The 17,997-nt window shown below is 41.6% G+C and overlaps 1 long non-coding RNA gene across 1 annotated transcript; it reads left to right on the forward strand.

Moving 5' to 3' along the window:
- LOC126947417 (uncharacterized) lies at positions 1–5,134 on the forward strand. Its single transcript, XR_007723067.1, has 3 exons — positions 1–72; positions 303–450; positions 1,505–5,134. It is a non-coding gene; the product is annotated as an uncharacterized LOC126947417 (long non-coding RNA).
- Positions 5,135–17,997: the final 12,863 nt, after the last annotated feature.

Consider the following 17,997-nt stretch of genomic DNA (forward strand, 5'->3'; position numbering starts at 1 on the left):
TGAAATTGGACCCATCATCAAGGACTGTTCTTTCCTGAAGAGAGAAACCTGATTGTGTGCTGCAGTGTGCAGGTGGGGAGAGGGGGTTCGTGTGGGAGGAGGGATGGGGGAGGGAGGACACACAAGCAGCACCGCTGAGAAAAGCACAGGCAGCCTCAGTGTCAGTGTGAGGGGACCTTGTGCTGTAGCTACCACAAAATAGCATTTGGCCTGAGGCTATGTTAATAATAAAGCTATTGCCTTTAGAATAGGGAGGTGCTCTACAGTGATCATTCATTCAACTGACCTTTGTTTTCTGTCAGACATAGGACAGAGTGGTTCTGCATCTGGGGAACATCACTGAAGTAAAATGAGAAAAATCTCTGACCTTGTGGAGCATGTGTTCCAGTGGGAAGATGCAGATGATAGATACCTGATAACCAGAGCAAGGAAAGAAAGTGCTAGAAGGTGGTAAGTGCTGTGAGGCATGTGATCCAGGGTGTGGGCAGTGGGGACAGGGAAGGTGGCTGTTGTGCTGGGTGGTCTTTGTGTGCCTTGTTGCAAAGGTGACCTTTGAGGAAAGATTTGAGGGACATGAGTTGTCCACGAGGATGTCTGCGGAAGTTCTTTCCAGGCAGAGGATCCTCCGGTTCTAATGTACTGGGGCAGGAAGGTGTCTGTGTTCCCAGAAGAGCAAGGAGGCCAGGAGGGCCGGACAGAGAGAAACTGTGATGAGGTCAGAGGTGTGGTCAGAGCAGGTGGGCCAGGAGGGAGTGGGGAAGCATCTGACCTCTGCTCTGAGTGATATGGAGAGGTAGATGACAGTTTTGAGCAGAAGCGGGACATGATATGACTTCTCTTTTAAAAGGATCTCTGAATGCTGTTCTGAGAACGGAATTGAGAGGCGAGGGACAAGGGAGGCTGAAGGGAAAACAGTAGGAAGCGAGTAGAGTATTCCAGGCTGGAGATGTAGGTGACCTTGACTGGGGTGTGAGCAGGGGAAATAGTGGGACATGAAGGTATCCTGGATGCATTTGAAGATGAACTCACAGCATTTGCCAATGGATTGTATCCGTGGTGTGAGAAAGATGAGCCAAGGACACCCATAGTTGTAAAATGAGTGAGTAGAAGGATGGAGCTGCTGTCAGTGGAGATGGGGAGACTCTGGCAGGAGCATACTGAGGAGGGGGCATCACAGGCACTCAGTAGAGGAGATGTCTACTAGGAATGCAGGTGGGGGAGCAGGGGTGGAATTTGGACAGACAACTCCAGACTTTAGGGGAAAGGAGAAATAGATTGGGCTGGAGAAATAGATTTAGTAGGTCACACCATATAAACGATACTTAAAATCTCAAGCATGGATGAAGCACCAAGGGAGTGGTTCACTGTGGAAAAGACTGAGGTCATGGACTGAATCCTGGACCTCCAGTTCTAAGGGATCGGAGCAGACTACATCCAGAGCAGACTGCACAGTTCTGACCCCAAGTCTAGAGAACACTTAGATAAGGAATGCTCATGTCCACAGGGATCACCTGGACGTGGTGCTGAGATCCAGGAAGTCTGGAGTCGAGCAAGAGATTCTTGATTTATGACAAGGCTGGAGCTCATGTTGCTGGTCTCCAGATCAAGAACACCAGGATCCCACTGAAAGGACACAAAGATACAAAAATGCGTACCCTCCCTTTCCCCCCCGATGTTGCTAAACTCTTTGTTCTGCTTTCTAATCTCTGCACGTACCAGAGGTTTCGTAAGTTCTGTAAGTACATGTTTTTCTTTCTGAGGCCAGGTCACAAGGAATGTTTAAGTAAGATAGCCAGGTCACAAGGTGTGTTTAAGCAAGATAGCCATAAACTGGTTGTGCAACCTGACGCAATATAATTAACTGCCTTTGTGTAAAACTGCTCTTCCGCCTCAAGGGTTGTACTGAAATATCAGAAATGGCGGGAACCAATCATAGTTTGCCAAATCGCTTTGTTCAAACTCCAGCCAATCATACCTCTAATTTGTATAATGATTCTATGCCTACTTTCCTTAGACTATATAACATTGTTCGGAGCTCAGTGGGGGAGCTCTCCTGCCCGTCTCGTTTCACGAGCAAGTGAGAGCTCCAGGTTCGAACCTGTAATAAAGATCCTTGCTGCTTAGCTTTGACTCTGGACTCTGGTGGTCTTCTTCGGGGAATAAACGGTCTGGGCATAACACCACATGCCTGAGCATCAGTCTCACCTATAACCCTTGTTATATAAGTGATTCCTTGGTCTTGTGCGTAATACTCTGAGACAGACATTCTGGGAAACGGCCTGTGTATTTTCTAAGCCCCCGCCAACAATCCTGTTGCTCAGCCACATTGGGAACCACTGAGACCAGAGATCAGAGAGTGGCCAGGGTGGATGGGTGGGGTGGGTTTTCAAACCTTGTTTAAAAGAGGATTTTTCTTGCAAAAGAAAAGGGAGGATATGTATCATCAGTTATGAGATGTGATATTCCCTGTTGTTCTCTCCACCATGGGGTAGAGGCCAGGTACACAATTCAGGATGTGGCTCTCGCACAAAGAACACCCCTGAATGCCGCTCTCTGACACTCGTCCACAGACTCATTTCTCACTCACTTCTTGGAGCAAACTATGGAAACCAGTTCTCTAATTTACACATGAAGTAGTATACGTGGTATTGGGGGCTAATTTTATTGTGGGGAATGTTAGGGACAAACTGCCCCAAAAAGCTTCTTGGTACTGCGGACCCTGCCCTAAAACCTCTCTGAGCTGCCCACCCCTCCCCCTAATGCTCTGTGACTCTTCTCCTTCCCCCAAGGCTCTTTACATTTCTAAGCCCTTATACTAGGTGCAGCGGTGAAGCCAGCAGACTTCACTTATCACACTTTCCTGCAATAAGCAAACCCTAAATACAAACCATCCAGACTGCACAGGGGGAGGTCGTGCGAAGCATAAATAAACTGTACCTAAACCCTCCTGTAATAAACGTAATAAATGTCACAAAGTGATATATGGCAAAATTAACCAGCAAACAACCCCAGGAGGTGGCCATACCAAAGACCTCCCTCACACTCCCCTCCTCAATATAAACCCCTCATTCTGTAAGCTTGGTGCTGCCTCCTCTGTCTGTGGTGGAGCAGCCGGCAGGTTAACAAACTTCCTCGTCTGACCTTGGGTTTCCTTCTCATCCTTTCTCTTGGCTGACCTTACAGGGAAGGCCACAGAACCAGCATGGAAACTACACATCCAGGAACAGAATCCACAGCCCACCCTGGATCAGGTCCCTCCTAGGAACAACTGCCCCTGCTGCTGAGCACAGACGCCACTGCTCACACCTCTGACACCTGGTGCTGGACACTGGACCCCGAGGCCAGGAGAGATGTCACTGCTGCACCTGGAAACTGGACATCACTACTCCCATTCAACCACTTCTACTAAAATACATTCTGCACAGTCCCAGCCTCTGTGTCACCTCTTTCTGGCTCAGAGTCTGGCAGTGATATAGGAGTTGAGAAGAAATTATTTCGGCAGATAGTGAGGGTATGGAAGTCCTCTGTAAGGTTTTTTAAAATGAAATGCAGCCCCGAAATCATTTCCTTTTCTAACAAAGAGCATCCTGTAAAATTACTACATCTAACAAGAGAGATAGACTGCAATACAGTTAGAGAGGAGACTTCAACATCCCAACCTCAGCATGAGACTGATCATCTACACAGAAAATCAAGAAAGAAACATTGGATTTAAACTGAACTTTAGACCAAACAAAGATAACAGATATTTACAGAGCACTTTATTTAACACTACAGAATATACACTCTTTTCATGAACATGGAACATTTTCCAGGAGAGAGCCTATGTTAAGCCACAAAACAAGTCTCAACAAATTTTCAAAAACTGAAATCATATCAAATATCTTCTCTGGCCACAATGGAAAAACACGAGAAATATACACCAAGGGAAAGTTTGGCAACTAGACAGATACATTTAGCTATTTAGCTTCCACTTATAAGTGAGAACATGCAGTATTTGGTTTTCTGTTCCTGCATTAGTTTGCTAAGGATAATGGCTTCCAGCTCCATCCATGTCTTTGCAAAGGACATGATCTTGTTCCTTTTACTGGCTGCGTAGTATTACATGGTATGTATCTATCACATTGCCTTTATCCAGTCTATCATTGATGGACATTTAAGTTGATTCCGTGTCTTTTCTATTGTGAATGTTGCTGCAATGAACATATGTGTCTATGTCTTTACAATAGAATGATTTATATTCTTTTGGGTATAATGGTACTTCTGTCTTAAGGCCTTTGAGAAATCACTGCACAATGGCTGATCTAATTTACAGTCTCACCAAAAGTGTATAAGTGTTCCTTTTTCTCCACAACCTTGCCAACATCTGTTATTTTTTGACTTTTTAATAATCACCATTCTGACTGGTGTGAAATGGTATCTCATTGTGGTTTTGATTTGCATTTCTCTAATGATGAGTGATGTTGAGCTTTTTTTCATATGTTTGTTGGCTGCATGTATGTCTTCTTTTCAGAAGTGTCTGTTCATACTGTTTGCTCTCTTTTTAATGGAGTTAGTTTGTTTTTTCTTATGAATTTGTTTAAGTTCCTTATAGATGCTAGATATTAGATCTTTGTTGGATTCATAATTTGCAAAAAATTTCCCCTCATTCTGTAGGCTGTCTGTTTACTCTGTTGATAATTTCTTTTGCTGTGCAGAAGCTCTTTAGTTTAATTAGATCCTATTTGTCAATTTTTGCTTTGGTGCACTTGCTTTCGGCATCTTTGTTATAAAATCATTGCCCATGCCTATGTCCTGAGTGGTATTGCCTAGGTTGTCTTCCAGGGTTTTTATAGTTTTGGGTTTTACATTTAAGTCTTTAATCCATGTTGAGGTGATTTCTGTATATGGTGTAAGGAAGGGGTTCAGTTTAAATCTTCTGCATATGGCTAGCCAGTTATCCCAGCACCATTTATAAATAGGGAATTCTTTCCCGTTTCATGTTTTTGTCAGGTTTGTCAAAGATAACAGTTGTAGGTATGTGGTCTTATTTCTGGGTTCTCTATTCTGTTCCATTTGTTTATGTGACTGCTTTTGTACCAGTACCATGCTGTTTTGGTTACTGTAGACCTGAAGTATAGTTGAAATCTGGTACCATAATACCTACAGCTTTGTCCTCTTGCCTAGGATTGCCTTGGCTATTCAGGCTCTTTTTTAGTTCCATGTGAATTTTTAAATTATTTTTTCTAGTTCTGTGAAGAATGTCAATGATAGTTTGATAGGAATATCATTGAATCTATACATTGTTTTGGGCAGTGTGGCCATTTCCACGATGTTGATTTTTCCTATCCATAAGCATAGGAAAATTTTCCATTTGTTCGCATTATCTCTGATTTCTTTGAACAGCGGTTTGTAGTTTCCCTTGTAGAGATCTTTTACCTCCCAAGTTAGCTATATTCCTACGTATTTTATTCTTTTTGTGGCAGTTGTGAATGGGAGTTCATTACTGATTTGGCTCTCAGCTTACCTGTTGTTGGTGTGTAGAAATGCTAGAAATTTTGCACATTGTTTTTTGTGTCCTGAGACTTTGCTGATGTTGTTTATCAGCTTAAGAAGTTTTTGGGCTGAGACTATGGATTTTTCTAGATATCCAATCATGCCATCTGCAAACAGGAATAGTTTGACTTCCTCTCCTTCTATATGAATATCATTTATTTATTTCACCTGCCTGATTATCCTGGCCAGAACTTCCAATACTACATTGAATAGGAGTAGTGAGAGAAGGCATCCTTGTCTTGTTTCAGCTTTCAAGGGGGAAGCTTTTGCCCATTCAGTATGATGTTGGCTGTGGGTTTGCCATAGATGGCTTTTACTATTTTGAGGTATGTTCCTTCAATACCTAGTTTACTTAGTGGTTTTTGTTTTGTTTTGTTTAGGCTTTTTTGAGACGGAGTGTCGCTCTGTCACCTGGGCTGGAGTGCTGTGGTGTGCTCTCGGCTCACTGCAACCTCTGCCTCCTGGGTTCAAACGATTTTCCTGCCTCAGCTTCCTGAGTAGCTGGGATTACAGGCACCCACCATCACACCATCACATGCAGCTTTTTTTTTGTATTTTTTTTTTAGTAGAGACTGGGTTTCACCATGTTGGCCAGGATGGTCTTGAACTCCTGACCTTGTGATCTGAGAGGTTTTTTTTTTTTTTTTAACAAGAATAGATGTTGAATTTTCTCAAAAGCTTTTTCTGCATCTACTGAGATAATCACGTGGTTTTTGCCTTTAGTTCTGTTTATGTGATGAATCCATTTATTGGTTTGCATATGTTGAACCAACCTTGCATCCTGGGGATGAAGCCTACTTGATTGTGGTGGATAAGCTTTCTGATGTGCTGCTGGATTAGGTTTGCCAGCGTTGTGTTGAAGATTTTTGTGTCAGTGTTCATCAAGAATATTGGCCTGAAGTTTTCTTTTCTGTTGTTGTTGTATCTCTGCCACATTTTGGTATCGGGATGATGCTGCCCTAATAGAAGGAGTTAGGGAGGACTTTCTCCTCCTCATTTTTTGAGAATAGTTTCAGTAAGAATGGTACCATCTCTTCTTTGTACATCTAATAGAACTCACCTGTCAATCATCTGGTCCTGGGGTTTTTTGGTGGTTTGTAGGCTGCTTATTACTGACTCAAGTTCAGAACTCATTATTTGTTCAGGGATTCAATTTCTTCCTGGTTCAATCGTGGGGGTGGTGTATGTGTCCAGGAATTGATCCTTGTCTTCTAGATTTTTGTGTTTACGTGCATAGAGGTGTTCATAATATTTTCTGGTGGTTACCTGTATTTCTGTGGGGTCAGTGGTAATGTTCTTATTGTTTCTGATTGTGTTTATTTGAATTTTCTCTCTTTTCTTCTTTGTTAGTCTAGCTTGTGGTCTATGTATTTTATTATTATTATTTTTTAAAAGCCTCCTGACTTCACTGATCTTTTGAATGATTTTTCATGTCTCTGTGTCCTTCAGAAGAAAATTTGTTAATGTTTTTGGTTATTTCTTGTTCCCTGCTAGCTTTGGGATGTGTTTGCTCTTCGTTCTCAAGTTCCCTTAGTTGTGATTGTAGGTCGTTGACATGAGATCTTTCTAACTTTTTGATGTGGGTATTTATGGCTATAAATTTCCCTTGCAACACTGCCTTAGCTGTTTCCCAGAGATTCTGGTACACTGTATCTTTGTTCTCATTAGTTTCGAAGAACTTCTTGATTTCTGCCCTAATTTCATTATTTACCCAAAAGTCACTCAAGAACAGGTTATCCAACTTTTATACAATTGTATGGTTGGAGTGAATTTCTTATTCTTGATTTTGAATTTGATTGCACTGTGGTCTGAGGGACTGTTTGTTATGATTTCAGTTCTTTTGCATTTGCTGAGGAGTGTTTTAATTGTGTAATCGGTTTTAGAGTAAGTGGCATGTGGCAATGAGAAAAATGTATATTCTGTTGTTTTGGTGTGGAGAGTTCTATAGACATCTATTAGTTCCACTTAATCCAGGGCTGAGTTCAGATCCTGAATATCTTTGTTAATTTTCTCTCTTGATTATCTGTCTAATATTGTCAGTGGGGAAATTAAAGTCTCCCATTATTATTGTGTGAGATTCTACGTCTCTTTGAAGGTCTCTAAGAATGTGCCTTATGAATCTGTGTGCTCCTGTATTAGATGCATATATATTTAGGATAGTTAGATCTCCATGTTGAACTGAACCCTTTACCATTATGTAATTCCCTTCTTTGTCTGTTTAGATCTTTGTTGGCTTAAAGTCTGTTTTGTCAGGAAGTAGGATTGCAACTCTGGCTTTTTTCTGCTTTCCATTTGCTTGATAAATTTTCCTCCATTCCTTTATTTTGACCCAATGTGTGTTATTGCATGTGAGATGGGTGCATTGAAGACTGCATACTGATAGGTCTTGGTTCTTTATCCAGCTTGCCACTCTGTGTCTTTTATTTTTATTTTTATTTTTTTTTATTTTTTTATTTTTTTTTTTTTTTGAGACTGAGTCTGGCTCTGTCGCCCAGGCTGGAGTGCAGTGGCCGGATCTCAGCTCACTGCAAGCTCCGCCTCCCGGGTTTATGCCATTCTCCTGCCTCAGCCTCCGGAGTAGCTGGGACCACAGGCGCCCGCCACCTCGCCCGGCTAGTTTTTTGTATTTTTTAGTAGAGACGGGGTTTCACCGTGTTAGCCAGGATGGTCTCGATCTCCTGACCTTGTTCCGCCCGTCTCTTGCTGTACAGGCTTGAGCCACCGTGCCCGGCTACTCTGTGTCTTTTAAATGGGGCATTTAGCGCATTTACATTTAAAGTTAGTATTGATATGTATGGATTTCATCCTGTCATCATGACGTTAGCTGGTTACTTTGCAGACTTGCTTCTTTCATTACAACCTTGGAGAATTTGATGACTATATGTCTTGGGGATGATCTTCTCATGGAATAAATTACTGGGGTCCTCTGCATTTCTGAATTTGAATGTTCACCTGTCTAACTAGGTTGGGGAAGTTTTCATGGATAATATCCTGAAATGTTTTCCAAATTGGTTCCATTCTCCGCATCTCTTTCAGGTACACCAATCATTTGTAGATTCAGTTTCTTTACATAATCCCATGTTTCTGGGAGGTTTTGTTCATTACTTTTCATTATTTTTTCTCTATTATTGTCTTCCTGTATTATTTCAGAAAGCCAGTCTTCAAGCACCGAGATTCTTTTCTCCATTTGCTCTATTCTGCTGTTAATACTGGTGACTACACTATGAAATTCCTGTAGTGTGTTTTTCAGCCCTATCATGTTGTTTACATTCTTCTTTATACTGGCTATTTTGTCATTCACTCCAGCAATGTTTTATCATGATTTTTAGCTTCCTTGCATTGGATTACAGTGTGCTTCTTTAGCACAGTGAACTTTATTCCTATCCATATTCTGAATTCTACTTCTGTTGTTTCAGCCGTCTCAGCCTTAGCCTGGTTCTGAACCCTTGCTGGCTTTTTAGTTTTCAGCATTTTTGTGCTGATTCTTTTTTACCTTTGTGGGCTTATCTACCTTCAGTCTTTGAGGCTGCTGAACTTTGAATGGGTTCTGTTTTTCTCTTCTTTTGTTTTCTTTTTTAACAGTCTGGCCGTTTTTCTGTAGGGCTGCAGCAGTTTGCTGGGGGCCTCCTCCAGTTTCTCGTTGCCTCAAATTTTCCAGTACCTGGAGGTATCACCAGTGAAGGTTATGTAACAGCAAAGACGGCAGTCTGCCCCTTCCTCTAAGAGCTGTGTCTTAGGGAAGTAGAGGGCTGTTGCCAGTCCGAACATACCTGTAGGAGGTGCTGGAGACCCTGGTTGGGAAGTTTTGCCCAGTCAGGAGGAATAGCATTGGAGACCTGTTTTAAAACATATTCTGGCCATGTTTTTTGTAGAGCAGCTATGGTGTGTTGGGGCTCCACTTTGACCCCTGGTTGCCTCGGACACTGTGAAGCTTGAAGGCTGGAATGGCATGGTCACCCAAACAACAAAGTTGGAGGCCCACCCCTCCCTGGGGAACTCTGTCCCAGTTAGGCGCAACACTGCAACTAGTGGCTGGAATTCCAAGTCAATTGATCTTATCCTGTGAAGCGACGTGGAAATGGGGCCTGCAGAACACTACTGTTTGGCCCTGTGGATTCAGCCTGTTTCCTATGGATATTTATGGGCGTCTAACCTCCCACTTTGCCAGAGTTGCAGTTACTTTGCCAGGAAGCTAGAAACCTAGAGTATCTAAAGCTCCATGGGTTGAGTTGTTTCCTTGATTAATCCCAGTGAAAGTACTTGGATGTTTCAGTTGAAGGTACTGCATTTACTTGCTCCTTTGTTCCTCTCCATGAGAGCCACACACCCTAGGTTCTTTTAGTTGGCCATCTTGACCACTCCCCCAGGACCTTGACCTAAGGAGTGAGGGCTCATAAGGCAAAAATGGATAAGTGGAATGCAGTAGAACTGTCTCTATTTAGAAAAATAGTAAACCACATGCAATACTACATTTCTGGAGGGAGTGCAGGGATTAGTACAATGATCAAAAGTTTAAAATATGCAGGGAAAACAATTCCCACCAGATGCCCATTCAACTCATTTATTTGATCAGTGTGGAAAACAAATGTATCTTAAAGACGTTGGTTGATAACTGTAAATTTAACTAGATTGTGACCTTAATTGCAGCCACTGTGCCAGATGTGGTTTTATTACTTGAACAAATAAGACTTCTCCTGTTACCTGGTATGCAGCTATTGATAGGGCAACTGTTTTTTCCCCGAGATCAACTACGAAAGAGCGTAAGAAACAGTTACTTTCAACTGCCAAGACCAGTAATACACATGCACTGTCCTACTGCAGGGATACATCAGTTCTCGAGCCCTATATTATAATCTAGTCTGCAAGAAACTTGATCACCTTTCCCATCCAGAAGACCCTGCGCTGACCCCTTCCATGGATGACATTATGCCGACTGGATCTAGTAAGTAAGAAGAAGTAACTCCTCTAGACTTATTAAAAATAAATTTGGGTTTCAGAGTATGGGAAATTCATCTGATAAAAATCAGGAGCCCTCCTCCACCCCCACAGTGAAATTTCTTAGGGGTCCAGTAATGGGGGCCATTAAGATAGTCCTTCTAAGGTGAAGGATAACTTGTTGCATCTGGCTCTACCTACATCCAAAAAGCAGGCACAACACTTACTGCACTTTGGTTTTGGAGGCAGCATATTCCTCATTTGGGTGTGCTACTCTAGCCCATTTACTGACTGACCTGAAAAGCTGCTAGTTTTGAGTGAGGCCCAGAATATAAGAGGGCTCTGCATCAGGTCCAGGATGCTGTGCAAGTTACTCTGCCACTTGGATGATATGATCCAGCAGATCCAACAGAGACTGAATTGTCAGAGGCAGATAAAGAACTACGTGGAGCCTTTGGCAGCCTCCTGTGAGTGAATCACAGGGAATAACTTTAGGTGCAGGCTAGGGGAGAAAAGGTAAAGTGGCAGGACTAAGAGCCATGAGCAAAGCCCTGCCACCTTCTGCAGATAACCACTCTCCTTTTGAGAAAAGCTTTTGGTTTGCAACTAGGCCTTAGTAGAGACTGAATGATTCATTACAGGCCACCAAATGACCATATGATCTGAGCTACCCGTCATTAATTGGGTGTTATCTGACCTACAATCCATAGTGTTGAGGGTGCACAGCAGCACTCCATCAGCTAATGGAATTGGTATACAGGAGATCAGGTTGAAGGAAGCCCTGAAGGCACAAGTACACGACACCAGGAGATGGCCCAAATGCTCATGGCTCCCAGTTCTGCTACATTACCTTTTCTCTCCTGGCCTGTACCTATGGCCTCATAGGGGAGTTCCTTATAATTATTGACTCAGGCAGGGAAAACGAAGGTCTGTGTATAAATAGTTCTGTATGGTATGCAGGCATCCCTCTGAGACATACCTGAAGAACTGTATTGAAGAGAGATGTTTCTAGTATACAGAATTTTGAGTAGTGTAGTTGATTATTAATTTTGCTTGAAAAGAGAAATGAACACAGATGTGACTGTATATGGATTCATAGGCTATGGCCAATGGCTTGGATGGATGGTCAGAGAATTTTAAAGAACATGATTGGAAAATAGTTGGAAAGGGATTCTCAGTATAAGGCATGTGGATACACCTTTCTAAATGGGCAAAAAATGTGCAGATATCTGTCTCTCATGTGACTAATTTCCACAAGGTGACCTCAGCAGGAGAAGTTTTGATAAAGTGGATGGGAAGACTCTTTCTTTGTATACCTCTCATCCTCTTTGCTTAGTGGACTCATGAACAAAATGGCCATGGTGGTACGGGTGGAGATGATACCTGGGCTCAGTAACATAGATTTCTACTCACCAAAGCCAACCTGGCTACAACCACTGCTGGGTATGTGCCAAATCTGCCATCAGCAGAAACCTACACTGAGTCTCCAATATGATGCCATTCCTGGAGGTGATTAGCCAGTTACTGGTGCAGGTTGATTACATTGAACACTTACCATTGTGGAAGGAGCAGGGGTTTGTTCCTCCTGGAACAGACATTTTCTCTGGATACAAATTTATCTTCCCTGCAAGCAGTGCTTCTGGCAAAACAATATTCCTGGATTTCAGAATGCCATATCTACCATATGGTGTCCCACACAGCATTGCTTGTGATCAAGCAATTCACTTCACAGAAAATTAAATGCTGCAATGGGCCCATGCTCATGAAATTCACAGGTCTTACTGTGCTCTCCATCATCCTGAAGCAGCTGGTTTTACAGAAGGGCAATGTGACCTTTTCATTGCAGTTACAGGGTCAGCAAGGTGGCAATAACTTGCGGGTTTTCGGCAACGTTCTCCAGAAGTTGTACATGCTCTGAATCTGCATCCATTATGTGGTGGTGTTCATCTCATAGCCAAGATCCATGCGTCCAGAAATTACCAAATAGAAATGGGAGTCGCACGATTCACTATTACCCATGGAGATCCACTTGCAATATCTTTGCTTCCTGTTCTCACAACCTTATGTCCTGAGGGTCTAGACGTTTTCCAAAGGGAGGAATGCTCCCTCAGGAGACACAGAAATGATTCCACTGAGCTGGAAGCTAAGACAGCCACCCGGCTCCTTCAGCTGCTCATGCTTCTGAATCAACAGACAAAGGAAAGAGTTACTGCTCTGTCTGGGGTGACTGGTCTCTGTCCTCAGGGGGAAATTGGTCTGCTACCACACAATGGCAGCAAATAAGACTTGTTTCTAACACAAGAGATCTTTTAGAGCATCTCTTAGTAATACTCTGCCCTATAATTAAAGTCAATAAAAACTGCAACAACCCAAGTCAGGTAGGACTTCTAATGACCCATTCTCTTGCAGAAATGAATGAGTCACCCAAGCAGGAAAAGAAACCTGATGAGCTGAGGGACTTGCTGAAGGCAATGGGAATATGAGACGGTTAGTGAAAAAAGCTATTTATAAATACGAGTTGTGGCCAGCATGGGGGCTCATGCCTGTAATCCCAGCAGTTCGGGAGGCTGAGGCAGGTGGGTTGCTTAAGTCTAGGAATGTGAGACCAACCTGGGCAACATGCTGAAACTCCATCTCTACTGAAAATAAATACAATAAATTAGTCAGACTTGGAGGTGTGCTTGTAGTCCCAGCTACTTAGGACGTTGAGATAGGAGGATCACTTGTGCCCGGGAGGTGGAGGTTGCAGTGAGCCAAGGTAATGCCACTGCACTCCAGCCTGGGCAACAGAACAAGACCCTGTCTCAAATAAATCAGTAAATAAATAAATAACCAGCTGTAACCATGTGACCAGTTACAGAAATAAAGACGGTAAATGTTATGAGCATTACTTCCTTATGTTTTCGTAAAGATATTAATGTCTGTGTGTATGTACCCATACATGTATTAAGCAAATACCTTTGTTTTCATCTTTTCTTTATCATCTAATAATAATACATAAGATGTACTACTAATAATTCCCTTTCATTAATGATGGTTTAACTTTTTTAAACATGGTATTTAGGTTACAGTACATCAAAGAGAAGAGTGCATATCATGCATTCCGTTTGAATCTTTTTCTGCGGAAAGGGTTAGTGTGTTTTTAGTTGGATGCAAGATAGTTGTATCATCTTTGGCAAAAGTACAACTTTATAATTGTTTTTATTTAGAGACTAAGTATGGTTTGAGAAAACATTTATGGGTGTGAGTTCACAAGCATGGGCTGGGATGGTTGGTCTTATGTGTCAATTTGACTAAACCATGGTACCTAGTTATTTAAGCAAACATTAATTTAGATGTTGCTATGACGGTGTTTTGCAGTTGTGGTTACAATCTGATGTCAGTAGATTTTTTTTTTCTTTTTTTGATATGGAGTCTCGCTCTGTCACTCAGGCTGGAGTACAATGGCGTGATCTCGGCTCACCGCAACCTCTGCCACCCGGGTTCAATAGATTCTCCTGCCTCAGCCTCCCGAGTCGCTGGGATTACAGACGCCCAGCACCACACCCAGCTAATTTTGTATTTTTAGTAGAGCTAGGGTTTCACCATGTTGGTCAGTCTGGTCTCAAACTTCTGACCTCAGTGATCCACCTGCCTTGGCTTCCCAAAGTTCTGGGATTACAGGCATGAGCCACCGCACCCAGCCTTAGTTGATTTTATGAAAAGGAAATTACCCTTAAAAATGTGGGTGAGGCTTTTTGAGTCAGTTGAAGACCTTTGGGGAAAATGTGAGGCTTCCAAGAGAAGAAAAAATTCTTCCTGAAGATGACAGTAGCAACTACAGTTTAGGTTTCCAGTCTGCCAGCCTGGTCTACTTGGTCTACTGGCCAATATATTCATCACAATGTGGGGTATTCATAAGGATATAAAAATGATTACCACAAAAAGTTGATGAATATGTTCTTTTTATTATATCAACTTTTTTTGTCCTCCAAATATAATGCAAATAGCCTGCGCAGCAGGAGAAGTTGTTCCCCTGGGAGAAAATCCTCTTTCCAGTTGAAAAGCTGGAACTAGAATCACTAGAATGGAGCAAGACTTTCAGGAATGACACAGCCCTGGGTCTTGGGGTAACCAGAGTTAGGGAGGGCTCACCTTCTGGGTGACACCAACTTTTGGCTCTTCTTTTTTTTGTTCTCACTGCAAGAACAAAATTTCAGAGTATCAAGAGACAGAATCAGGCTAAAGATATTTACTCTATTTTATTCTTTAGAAAATACAATCTCAAGGATAATCTAGACTGTTATGGGCTAAATTGTACCCCCCAAAATTGGCATGTTGATGTCCTAACCCCCAGTACCTGAGAAAGTGACTGCATTTGGAGAGGTCTTTAAGGAGGTCATTAAGGTAAAATGAGGTCATATGAGTGTGCCCTAATTCAATGTGACCAGTGTCCTTATAAAAAGAGAAGATTAGACACAGACAGATACAGAGGAGTGACCATGTGAAGACACAGAGAGAATACATCTACAAACCAAGGAAAGAAGCCTCAGAAGAAACCAGCCAACACCGTGACCTTGAACGTCCAGCCTCCAGAACTCGTGGGACAATGAATTTCTGTTGTTTAAGTTACCCAGTGTGTTACTTTGTTATGGCAGCCCCAGCAAATTAAAACAAACATATTACCCTGCCCAATGCCGAGTTCTGCCTGACTCCACTCTGGCTCCAATTGGATCAAGGTATATATGTTCTGGGACCTCTCCAGCTCCTCCTCAGAAATGGCAAAGAATCCCATGTCCAGCTCCTGGGGTTCCTGATGGCAGTAAGAGGCAGCTCGTTATGGGGAAGAGCTTTGGGGTGACCAAGACCTCACAGACTGTAGTACTGTTCATGGGGGGTGATTTCCCACTTGTTGGTCTCATGATAGTGAGTTCTCACAAGATCTGATTGGTTAAGAGTGTGGCACCTCCTCCCACCCCCTCCTGCTGCCCTGTAAGATGTGCCTTGCTTCCCCTTCACCTTCTGCCATGATTGTAACTTTCCTGGGAGCTCCCCCACCGCCATGTGGAATGCTGAGTTAATTAAACCTCTTTTCTTTATAAATTGCCCAATCTCATGTAGTTTATAGCACTGTGAAACACACTATTGCAGGCACACATAAGTCCAAGTCAAATGAAAATGGATGCAAAAAGCAATGTCATGCAAACAGTAAACTTAAGGAGGTTGAAAGAGTTATAGTACTACCAGTAAAAAAGAGACTTTCAAATGAAATGTATTACCAGAGATTAAAAAAAGGAGACACTTCATAACAAAAGGGTCAATTCAACAAAAAGACATGCAATCCGAAATGGGCCCAATTGTATAACTTCAGAGTTCATGAAAAAAATTGACAAAATTACAGAGATAGAAATGGAGAATTGCATGAGCATGATTAGATATGTTAAAAGTTTCTCTTTAGCAATACATTTAAAAACTATAAAAAATTCCAACAAATACCTAGAAAACCAAAAAGCATTAGCCTCGCAGACTTTATTGACTTATATACATATGAACGTCAATGAAAAAATACATATGGTCTCAAGTGTGAATGAGACATTTACCAAGAGAAACTGTATTTCAGGCCATAAAACAATCCATTTGAAAATATTGAAATCATACAAGATATACTTTCTGACCGTATGGAAACACATTAGAAATCAGTAACAATAAGATGATCCTGTGGACTGAATGTTTTTGTCATCCCCTAAATTCACATATTGAAACCTAATCGCTAATATGATGGTGTTTGGAGGTGGGGCCTTTAGGAGGTGATTAAGTCCTGAGGGCAGAGCCCTTATTAATGAGACTAGTCACCTTATAAAAGGAGCCTCATAGAGCTCCTTTGCTCCTTCCACCATGTAAGGACACCAAGAAAAGACACCATCTGTGAATCAGGACGCACCCTTCATCACACACTCTCTCTGCCATTGTCTTGACCTTGGACTTCCCAGGCTCTGGAATTGTGAGAATTGTGAGAAATAGATTTCTGTTGTTTATAAGCCACACAGACTACGGTGTTCTGTTTCAACAGCCCAAATGGACTAAGATACATGATCATAAAAAATACCAGGTATCTGGAAATTAAACATCACAATTCTGATTGACAATTTTGTCAATGAAGAAATCACAAGAGAAATTAGGACGTCTTCTAAACTGAAAGGATATTAAAGTACAATAAATCAAAATGTGTGGAATGTAGCTGTAGTACTAGAGAAAATTTGGTATCTTTACTTTCCTGTATTAAAAAAGAAGAAAGGTCTCAAATTAGTAACTTAGCTTCTGTCATAAAAAAACAAACAGGAACAAATTAAACCAAAGCATGCAGAGGAAGGAAATAATAATGAAACTGAAGTCAATGAATCAGAAAGATAAATAAAATTAATAAATCCAAAAGTTGGTTGTATGGGAAAATAATCAGTAAATTTTATAAACCCCTAGCTAGATTGATCAAGACATAAAGACCCAAATTAACAATATCAGGAAGAAAAGAACATCAGTGCACAGTCTTCAGGTCCTGAAAAGAAATATTAATAATTTCATGCCAGTAAGTTTGACAACCAAATGAACAATTTCCTTGAGAGAGAAAACTCATGAAAACTGACCCAAGAAGAAATAGAAAATATGGCCAGCTATATATAAATTGTAGAAATTGAATGTGTAATTGAATTTCTTGCCATAGAGGAAACTCTAGGTCCAGAAGACTTCACTGATGAATTGTATGGAACATATAACATCAATTTTAAACACGTCATTTTTGAAATTAAAGGAGGCAACCATTTTCAACTCTATGAGGCCAATATTACTAAGATTAAGAAAAAAGAAGAGAAAACCCAGACAACAAAATCACAAGAAAAAAGAACCACAAACAAGTATTTATCTTGAACCCAGACCCAAAAATCTATGCAAAAATTATCAAATTCAAATAAACATAAAAAGAACAATATGTCATGCCAGACTGGTTTTATATGGAGAAGTAAGTTTGATTTAACATCTGCAATTTAAATAATACAACTCAACCAATATAGTAAAAAACAGTCTGGGTGCTGTGGCTCACGCCTGTAATCCCAGCACTTTGGGTGCCCGAGGTGGGGAGATTACTTGACGTCAGCAGTTTGGGACCAGCCTGGCCAACATGGCGAAACCCCATCTCTACTAAAAATACTAAATTAGCCGCGCCTGGTGGTCAGCGCCTGTAATCCCAGCTACTCAGGAGGATGAGGCAGGAGAATCTCTTGAACCAAGGAGGCGGAGGTTGCAGTGAGCCAAGATCACGCCACTGCACTCTAGCCTGGGCGACAAAGTGAGACTCCGTCTCTAAATAAATAAATACATAAATAAATAAATAGATACATAAATAAATAAATAAAATAAATAATTTTTTTTTTTTGAAACAGGGTCTCACTCTGTCACCAAGGCTGAGTGCAATGGCACAATCATAGCTAATTGCAGCCTCGACCTCTCAGGTTCAAGCAATCTTCATGGCTGTTGCAGCTGTCTGTGCCAGTGCAA

Source organism: Macaca thibetana, unplaced genomic scaffold (assembly GCF_024542745.1).
Source record: "Macaca thibetana thibetana isolate TM-01 unplaced genomic scaffold, ASM2454274v1 unplaced_scaffolds267, whole genome shotgun sequence".
In the NCBI taxonomy this organism is placed as follows: domain Eukaryota; kingdom Metazoa; phylum Chordata; class Mammalia; order Primates; family Cercopithecidae; genus Macaca; species Macaca thibetana.